Source organism: Euprymna scolopes, chromosome 5 (assembly GCF_053919585.1).
Source record: "Euprymna scolopes isolate OS-2025 chromosome 5, ASM5391958v1, whole genome shotgun sequence".
NCBI classification, from domain to species: Eukaryota; Metazoa; Mollusca; class Cephalopoda; order Sepiida; family Sepiolidae; genus Euprymna; species Euprymna scolopes.
The window spans coordinates 113,642,677-113,653,625 of record NC_136486.1 but is presented as its reverse complement, the minus strand read 5'-3'; the positions used below and the strand labels follow the sequence as shown (position 1 = coordinate 113,653,625).

The following is a 10,949-nucleotide window of genomic DNA, read 5'->3' as shown; positions in this document are numbered from 1 at the left end:
TTGTTAGTCTAGAAACGATTCTGCCGTTACTGTTGACTGCCAATTAGTCTAAATAATATCCTTAGATGTCGGACAAAAACATTCAATGATTGGTAACTCTCCACCAGTCTCATCATTAGTTATTAGAATATTAGAATTCAATTTCCTATCATTAAATTAATCTTGCAGTTTTAAATGGAATTTCTTTTCATAATCCTCCTCCATACAAAAGAAAAACAGAAAAAAAGAACTAGCAGCATCTTTAGAACAAAATGTCAGATTTAGTCATATTAAAAATAAATTCTAAAAGATGACCTTTTGATGCTTATTTGCAATATTAATAATTCAAACTTTGAAGATTTTATAAACCAATTTAGATACATGTGTGTGTGTGTGTGTGTGTGTGTGTGTGTGTGTGTGTGTGTGTGTGTGTGTGTTTATATATCGGAAAAATTGTTGCCTATTTTCCGATGCCAAAACGATTCTTTTTGTCTTTTTTTATTTGATTTTGTTTAAACCAAAATCTTCTATTGCTGGGAATAATGATGAAATAATAAACATTTATTTTAAATCACCAGTAAAGCTAAAATCGATAGCTCATCCTCCACAAGTGTATTTTGTCATTTAAGAATATTTCTGGACATTTAACTTGTGTTTTTTACGAAAATCAGGGGAAGTAAAAATCTTATAGTTAAATAATTAGAGATTTCTAAAAAATCGGAATCTGTAATTGTATCTGAATCGGGAAAAATATTGGAATCGTCCCATCACTAACATATATATATATATATATATATATATATATAATGCAGAAAAAATGCAGAGTAATATTTTTGTTACAAATTGAGTCTACTTTTTGCCTTATGAGGACAAAGTTAGATACAAGGTTGGGTTTTAATGCGAGCAAAATCCAATTTCCTCTCTCTCTCTCTCTATATATATATATATATAAAGGGGGGTATCAATAACAATTGGCTCAATCTACAACGAATTCTCTTTTAATGACTGAGGATTAAAAAGATGAAGTATACTATCAGATCAAGTACTACATTTAGCTACTAATCAGAAGGCTAAAAATTGTGAAAAAAAAATTTAATATTTTTTTTGCTTAACCAACTCAATATAATTGAATAAATCCAATCTTATGTAAATAGATTGTGTCCATCTATCCATCAGTTTTTTTAAACGCATTAAATACATTATAAAATTTGCTTAATTTCAAAAGAGATTTTAATTACTTTTAAGAGTGAAAAATATTGCATTAATAGTGACGTGGCCACAAGGATAGACATAGAAACAGAAAAATTTCCGATATCTCAGGCTACTGTTCATGAAGTATTACCAACCTGGAAAGCAGCTTTTTCTTCACCCTTTGTCAGAAAAATCACTCATTGGAAATGAAGACTTAGGGACAAAAAAGGAGAAGCGAGAGTTACTGAAGCTGCCGGTAACACAACCACAGTGTATTATCTACTCTCCATTTAAAAAAAAAAAACAAATAAATAAATAGAGAAAAATAAAATAAAAATGTAAGGACTTATTAATATCTACTTAATATAAGTCCGTTACTCCGTTCTCAGTTTAGGAGAATATTTGAAAATAATCTTCCCTCACATAATTATGCGTAAATATATTTTTTTCTTTTTGGCTTTATCTAACCTCGATAGAGAATGGTTTGACCATTCGAGCTTTACCTTTATACGATACCGTAATGGAACTTTCAATTTGTGAAGTCGGGTTTTTGTTTTTGTTTTGTTTTTTTGTATTAATTTACTTTGGAAGAACCCATTTAAAAGCTTGGCTTGGGTACTAAGTTTAAACTGGTTAAGAAATAATGCATACTGCTGAGAAAAAGCTGAGATGTCGGAAATTTTTCTGTTTCTATGTCTATCCTTGTGGCCACGTCACTAGTAAGGGTGCTGGAGGTAAACGTTTCATCTGGGCTGACATTACCCGCCTGATAGTCAGGGACTCTAACTTCGGTTAACCACTAAGGAGGCTGTCCTATCAGCAGGTGTAAAGTACTGGGGCTGCTGTATTGCTCGAATGGATTCTGGACCATGCAAAAGTTTCTGGTGGGGCCTCTTGATGCCATACTAGAGGGTACTTGTTACGGCTTTACCTTATGTGCTACAAAAAAAAAAAAAAATTTCCTCTCTTTCTCTCTCTGTCCTGCTCTAACCAAGTCTGTTGACCTGTTCTACAAACCCCAAAAACTCAACATGAAATATCTAAAAAAACACGAATAAACCTAGAACCTCATCCTCCAACGTAGACCCCTACTACTATGTCTCCTTCTCCAACATCAGGGGTTTACGTTCCAACCTTCCAGAGGTTGAACCCCAATTACAGGAGACGAAACCAGACTTACTTTTTCTAAGCAAAACTGGCATAGGGCCGACCACTTCCCTAGAGGAGTTCATAATAAAAGGATACTCTAACTTAACATCTAAATCTGACCCCCAAGATCACCATGGGCATGGAATATGTGCCTACATTAAAGATGGCTTTCCATACGGTAGAGATATCTCCAGAAAAGACCCTAATTTACCTTATATGTGCTTCCGGGTTGCACTTGCTTACACCACCGCATTCATATTTGCTCTCTATCGCCTCGTTAGAAATTGATCTGAGAAAATTGACCACATACTGTCTGCTCATCCTTCGACTACCATTCACATTTGCAGTGACTTCAATGTCCATGATGTGGAATGGCTGACCCACTCAAATAAGACCGATGATGAGGGGAGGTTCTGTCATGATTTTGCCATTGCCTATGACCTCACTCAGATTGTTCATGAACCCACCCGTGTGGCCGATACTACTGGTCAGTATGCAAGCCTTTTAGACCTTTTTCTCACAACTTCCCCTCAGCTATGTTCATGTTCCGTTCTATCTCCTTTGGGATCCTCCGATCACACAGTTGTATCGGTTAAGATAAAAATGAAATGTAATAAGTCTTCAGAATTACCTTTCCACCGTACTGTATATCGATACTCTATGGCTGACTGAGATAGCTTCCGTACGTTTATATCTGATTTACCTCTGCATTCCATGTTTAAAAAGGATGTATCCTCTATAGTATCAGATCTGACTGAATGGTTAATTGTAGGCATAGACCGATTCATACCATCTAAAAAATTCCAACAAAAACCTAACAGCCAGCCATGGTTCTCCCCAGAATGTGCCGCTGCCATTGCGCACAGAAATCACTTTTTCCATAGCTACTAACGTAATAGGTGTACTGAGACTAAAGCTGTCTTCAGGACTGCCAGCAACCACTGTAAAAGAGTAATAAAAAATGCAAGAGAGCTATATGTTCAGTCTGTTAAATCCCAAGTAGCTGAGCAGCGGCTTGATTCCCACCAGTTTTGGCAAATACCAAACAGGATCCTGAACAGAAGTGTGCGTTCCATCCCAACCATCATCAATGGACCTGAGGTCATCTCATCAGCATCAGATAAGGCCAAACTATTCGCCAAGAACTTTGCAGCTAACTCTACCCTCTGCGACGAAGGGCATCAACTCCCTGTATTTCCTCCTACAACAGACAACACCCTATCCAACATACAAATATCTGTGCACGAGGTCGCCAAACTAATCAAGAACCTCGATTCCAATAAAGCAACTGGCCCTGACGGCATTCCAATTATAGTATTGAAAAAGCTTCGACCAGAACTTGCCCCCATACTTACAAAACTGTTTAAGCGTTGCCTTAAGGAGAAGTGCTTTCCAACACCCTGGAAAACCTTGTCAGTATGCCCTGTATTTAAGAACTCAGGTGATAAATTATCCCCCTCTCAGCACAGACCAATAAGTCTCTTGTGTGTCATGAGTAAGTTACTGGAATCCATATTAAATAACGAAGTAGTCAACCACCTCAGCAGAAACAACCTTCTTAGTAACATGCAATATGGTTTCCGTTCTGCTAAATCTACAGCTGATGTGCTAACAGTTATATCCCATAGGATTAGTGAATCTCTCGACAAAGGCTTCCTTTCTAGAGCAATTGCTCTTGACATATCAAAGGCCTTGGATAAGATTTGGCATAAGGGCCTACTTCACAAGATTTCCAGCTACGGTATAAATGGAAATGTTTTCTCAATAATTAAATCATTTCTCTCTGATAAGTTCATAAGAGTAGTGGTTGATGGGCAGAAATCTGAGGCCCACAGTATTAATGCTGAAGTCCCCCAGGGTTCCATCTTGGGCCCAACTCTCTTCCTGATCTACATCAATGATCTCCCAAAACACATACTAAATTCATTCGTTGACATCTATGCTGAATGACAACCACCTACGGCAACACATCAAAGGCTGTAAATGACAAAGCTCTTTCTGATTCCCTCTTCTCTGACCTTGAGCATGTCGTTCAGTGGGGGAAGAGATGGCTGGTTACTTTTAATGCATCTAAAACCAAGCTCCTAACTTTACATCATTAACGCTCTGTTCCTCATCTAGTATCAATTGAAATGGATGGCTTTCCGTCTTGGGGAGGCTTCATGTTTTGACAAGCTCCTGGGTTTGACCTTTACTCCTGATCTGAAATGGAACACGTATATAAAGTCTGTTGTCCGGGCCGCTGGGAAAATGGTAGGATCCTTCTACCGTTCCAGAAGATATCTCACTACTGATGCAATTCTCTATCTATAAAAGCCAAGTATGTTCAAAGATGGAGTACTGCTGCCACATCTGGGCTGGAGCTTCAAAAAACAGCCTATCCTGCCTTGACAAAGTACAAAATAGACTTCGTGGCTTAGTGGGGGATGCTCTCTTCTCTTCCCTGCAACCTCTCTCCCACAGAAGAGACATTGCGAAGACAGAACAAAAACAAAGACAGACTGTCTTTGTTTTATCATTATTTCCATGGCAAGTGCTCGTCCGAGTTCCAATCTCTGGTCCCCCCTCGCCAATCCTTCATGATAAACACCCGTCTAGCTAAAACCACTGTCAGTAATTTCCCCCACTGTGCCTGAATCAAAACGTAGATTCCATGAACATAGCTTTTTTCTGAGAATTCCACGCCTGTGGAATTCTCTTCAGTTTGCCTGTTTCCCACCTGACTACAACTTGGACGTCTTCAAGTCCAACATAAACAAATTCCTGATTAATCGCTCCCTTAAGCAAGACGATTTATCAAATTTCCAATACCAACTATTACTACGATATTATCCCATTGATTATTGTACACAAAATAACCCTTGTCCTCAAGTGGCTTCCGGGCCTTGATAAGTGATGATCCCCCATGTAAAAAAAAAAAAAAAAATTGACTCGTTGTTCTATGCCAAATCAACAAGGGTCAAACTAAATTAGTACATTTATCATTCAACCACTACCGTGGTTGAATATATGCTTAAGTCCGAAATTGAATGAATCGGGACACATTAAAACCCCCACCACTAATTCCGTTCGCAACCAAATTTCAAACAGGTTATATAGTTGGATAGAACACCTCATTAGCTACATTTTGAAAAAAAAAATTCGAAAATTGGTTCAGTAGAAAAAAAGTTACAACAAAATATGTGGGTTCACAAACAGGAGTAAGTACATAAGTGACTAACGCTTTTTTTTAATTTGCATAACTTTTTTTTGTATATAAATATTTTTTACTGCGATTTTGCCAATATGACATGTTAGCGTAACGGTTAGAGTACCGGGGGTTGGTGGAAAGATTTTAGGTTCAATCCTGTGTATCGTTTTTTTTTATAATTAAAAAACCGAACTTTTTTTTTAATAACTAATATTTTTTTTAACTCTCCTTATGATTTTATAGCAAAAAATGGTGAATTTATCGATTAAAAATATTAGTGATTTCTATGATATACATATTCTTTGAATGAACTCAAATTTTTCGTTATCACATTTGATGAAAAATGTAGTCCCATTTTGGCAATGCGTCTGACCAATGATGCTTTTGAACCCGCGACCAGCACTGCGATATCATCAGCAGCAGCCTGGGCATAAATATTCCTATTTTTAAACTCCTTTAAAAGAGGATTCAGCATACAGTTCCATAGTAAAGGTGATAAAATCCCACTTTGGGGGTTTCATTTAACTACTTCCCTTTTAAGAGTTGCCCTCAGTAGTTCTACTTGAACTGTTCTGTGCCTCACCATATACTCAATCCATCGGATGAGTACTGGTGGCACATTGAGTTCTCGTAGCGACTTGAACATACTACTGAAGGGTATGTTGTCAAAAGCTCCAACGATATCTAAAAAGACACCGAGTGCTATCTTCTTTTTTGTTAGTTTACGCCCTATACAGATCACGAATTCATGAACCGCAGTCTCGGTAGAGACCTTGGCTCGGAACTACTGTGATTGAATGATAAATATTGCATAAATGTGTGTTTGAGAGCAAATTTTTTTTGACAATCATTAATAAATATTATAAATTTATATATTAATACAATAGCAATGCCTGGAAAAAGCATGGATTATATGGAAAAATGCGCGCATGAAAAGTAATATTCTTAAGATTTTATTAAACCTGGAAAAGTAAAGGACAAGAAATTCAACCTGGAAAAGTAAAGAACAAGATAGTCTAGTAAAGTAAAAATTAAGAATTTTTTAGACTTAAAATATTGCAGCTAAAAATAAAATTTGAATATTGATAAATATTTTATTTATTATTTGCATATGTTGTTGTTTATTGTTGAGTTAGAAAGAATTAAATGATCCTAATTATGATATAAAATTATTAATTTTTATGTAAATTATAAAATTATTAATTCCATCTACTAACTAACTAATTAATGAATTAATTTTATTCAAACAATTTTCACTACATAAATATATGCAAATAATAGGGGGGAAATAAGTTCAATCCAGCGACTGACACCATTTCTAACTCAACAATAAACAACAACATATGCAAATAATAAAAAAAATATTTATCAATATTCAAATTTTATTTTTAGCTGCAATATTTTAAGTCTAAAAAATTCTTATTTTTACTTTACTAGACTATCTTGTTCTTTACTTTTCCAGGTTGAATTTCTTGTCCTTTACTTTTCCAGGTTTAATAAAATCTTAATATTACTTTTCATGCGCGCATTTTTCCATATAATAAATAGATCTCCAGGATATCTATTTTAGATGATGAGGTCAAATGGCTTAGGAGATATGACCTTCGACATATGTGAACTTTATAAAAAAAAAAAAAAAAAAAAAAAGGAAACAGTTTAAAAATCAATATCTTAGTTTTTAAAATGAAAACGACAATTCATAGATCAAATTCTAGATTTATTAAAGTATAAATATTCATGTAAACATGGTTACAAGTGTGCATACATGTTTCAGCTACAAAGCCTTGTGATTGCAAAAGCAACAGAGATATTAACTTAATTTTTTTTTTAATTAACATGTCTACATTAATAAAATTGTGTAAGTACTTCTAATGTGTCTTTCTCGCAACTACACTTACATTTTTCTTTTAATTTAATATTAATTGTTTATTTAAATCAAAAACAATAGCATAAAGTACAAACACATACCTTTTATAAATTCTATTTACAAAAAAATAATCTTAAGTAGTGAAATGAGTCATGGTAAAAAGTTCATTATGAGAGAGAGAGTTTAATGTAAAAAGAAATAAATGAAAATAAGATTCCCTGACAATACCTTGTTGATACAGCTTAATTTTGAGAGCAGCCAAAGGATCATATCTTCAGAACACTTTAACCTAAGTGCCAAGGAAACCTATAAGTGTACTAAAGTTGTGAAAATAAATCTATTATGGTCTTGTTGACAGGGAATGAACTACACACACATACATACACACAGAAATGGAGTCGATGACATATGTGTATACAAGAAAATACAAGTGTAAGAAATGTATATTGATTTAACATAAATGTACTGTGATGGTATTCAACAAAATAGGACTCTATACATGAATTACTCGAAACTGATAGCTTGCTTGATATATTTGGGACAATGAGTAATACGAAAATGTATATCTTTTATAGCAAGTCTAGTGAAAAGTAGAGTTGGGCGGCACTGAAATTGTAGTTGAAGTATTGTTTAACGTTGTACCTCGGTTTCAGTATCCAGCATCAATATTATTAAGATAGTTTAAACCGACTAAGCACCTATACACAAAAACAGTGAAATTTACATCAAGTTCAACAAATCCTGCATAATTTTCAGGCTAAATTAATAAAATTAATATACAAATAGAATTGAATCTTATATATCTGACAAATGTGAACAAAAGCAATGACTCTCAGTTAACACTAAACCACGGCCACCCAGATATAGCCGTGACTAAACTGATTTTAATCATTTTTCATGTGAGGGAAGGTAATTTTAAATGATTCTTATCACATCGAAAATCAGAATATCAACAGTTATAGATCATCGCATTGGATTTTGAAAGAATTAAATTTAAATTCAAAATGATCCGATATCAATCTTGAAAACTACAAATTTTCAAAGCAATAATTTTTCTATATTCATTGAAAGACTCATTTTGATACCAAGATTATTTATTATGCAGTCATTAGTTGAGGCTCTTTCATTAAGTTGTGGAAAATCTGTGCATGTGTGTAATATATATATATATATATATATATATATATATAAACAGTCAGTAAATGTTAAGTTTAGAATCCAATAGGTTCTGTAAACTTAATAAATATAAATATTTATATAGTAATCCCCACGAAATAAAAAGCTCAATACAACTAAGATAGGAAATAGAGCTTTATATATATATATATATATATATATATATATATATATATATATATATATATAACAGGTTCTAGGGTCAAAGGTGACTTTGTGCTTTGGTTTGAATCCTTCAACCGGCAGTAATTATCATTTCATACACCGATGAATGTATAAGTATCGAACACTAGTGCCTCTAGGTAAATAAAATAGTTAATATCTATTTACAAAAACATTATTTTAAGCCTTCTGTAACTAGGATTAGGAACTCTTTAAGAGAGTTATAAGCTGTCAATCTTAGCATAATGTAATGTTCTGGCATCTGCTGTTGAATACTTTCTGACTAGCTTTCTGTATTTGTCCACTTGCATTAGTATTATATACAGAACTTAATTCTTTTTTGATTGAATACAGAGTCAAAAGGTGACTGTGACTAGCTTTGAATCCTTCAAGTGGCAGTAAATATCACTCCCTACACTGATTGCATAAGCATGAAAGGCTAGCGTTTGTATGTAAAAATAATATTTATAAAAATTATATATAAGAATGATAAATTATTATCATACAAAATGTGAATTAGTCAACGTTTGTTTCCCTAAGGCTTTAATACAAACTAAATGCTAAAATATACCATAGTGTTGGGATTGCCTTATGTTTGAAAAAACATTGTTTCAATTGTTCTAATGTACTTCTGTCACCTTTCCTCTCTCTCACTACATTATTTCAGCCATTCTCTAATATTTCTTTGTTTTTGAGCATTTAAACAAAGAGTGACTTTTTGGTGTTGTCATGTTATTTACATGCATATGTCTACACACCACAAACACATATATAAATCAGATTGCAAAATAATAAATCTATTTACTTCCATATAATAAGAAAGAATAATATTTCTATATAGTAGTAGTAGTAGTAGTAGTAGTAGTATATAAGTAAAGACTAATTTTTAGTTATACAACCAAACTTAGTTAAAAGAAATGTCGGTTTATATTTACAAATGAAATCAAAGAGTAAATAGTAGTTGTAACCCAACGAGTCTCGGATACATCTACTATATATATATATATATATATATATATATATATATATATATATATATCCACGCACATTCATACTATTGTTATTATCACAGCTATTTTACCCAAAAATAACTCGAGGGAAGAGTAGATTTCCCAAACCATTGAGAATTGAACAGCTAAGAAATTGTGTCCATTGAACACTGTTCACTTAAGTACAAGAAATAAGTATGTTTCACTGTCACTAAAAAGGAGCAAAACTCTTACTGATTGCAGGATGTTTGCCAAATAATCTGGTGAGAAATTATCGATCATTTCTTTTTATTATAGTTCTCTATTCTTTTCATAGTTTTTCTCAAAGTAATTGCAAGATACAAAGTCAAACAAGTATGGCTTGCAAATAGGAATGACTAGAACATCAGAAAAATAGATGTTTCACGTTAAATCATTAATAATATCAGTTTATGTGTTAATTTTTAACATTTTTTTCTTACTGGTCAGTCAATAGCACCTACAAACTCTACAGCACAAAAGTTGCTATCTGGTGTGAAATACGTGATTTCAACATTTTTTGTTTTAAGAGGAATCTGTTGCAACAGACCACAATTGTGAACTCAAATTACTCATCCCTCATAATCTAGATTATGTATGGCTCCAACAAAATCATATTTTATCACATATCTCAGCATTAACTTGGAATTCTCCATAAATGTTTCTGGATTCTGGTCATAACATTCACTACAAGCAGTGAATGGGTGGCCGCTCCGTTTCCCAAATTTAGCCCCTTATGTTATATATATATATATATATATATATAGCTTAGTGCGTTAGAAGAAAAGAGTGAGCTCAATTCTATAGGAGGAGACTTATCAGGACAATATAAAGCTCGACAAGTATCAATTGGAGTGTATATAGGAGAACAATAGGAATGGTAAATGAATTCATAAAGACTATATATTGGTAAATATAGATTGGTTCATTTATTCAATAAGGGAATACAAACAATTAGTTGGGGGGATAGAATAGACTCTTTATGCCAAGGTATTTCGAAATTTACCATTCCTATTGTTCTTATATAAAAACACGAGTCAAAGCTAATCACCAACTAGAGATAGCAAGGACTCAGGAAGATAATGCAATTTAATGCGATATTACAAGAGGTTGTGGTAAACCTTAGCGAGAGACTTCAAAACTACACCAATATTGTATCGGTTTAAGTAAAAATTGTCAAAAACACTAACCACAAAGGCAACTAAATACTTGTTATAAATAGTTTTTC

The 10,949-nt window shown here is 33.4% G+C and overlaps 1 protein-coding gene across 24 annotated transcripts in view; it reads right to left on the bottom strand.

Annotated features, from left to right (window-relative positions):
- The window catches only part of LOC145276958 (casein kinase I-like), a 464,141-nt gene that overhangs the window by 223,010 nt on the left and 230,182 nt on the right, over positions 1-10,949 (bottom strand). The window lies entirely within an intron of this gene.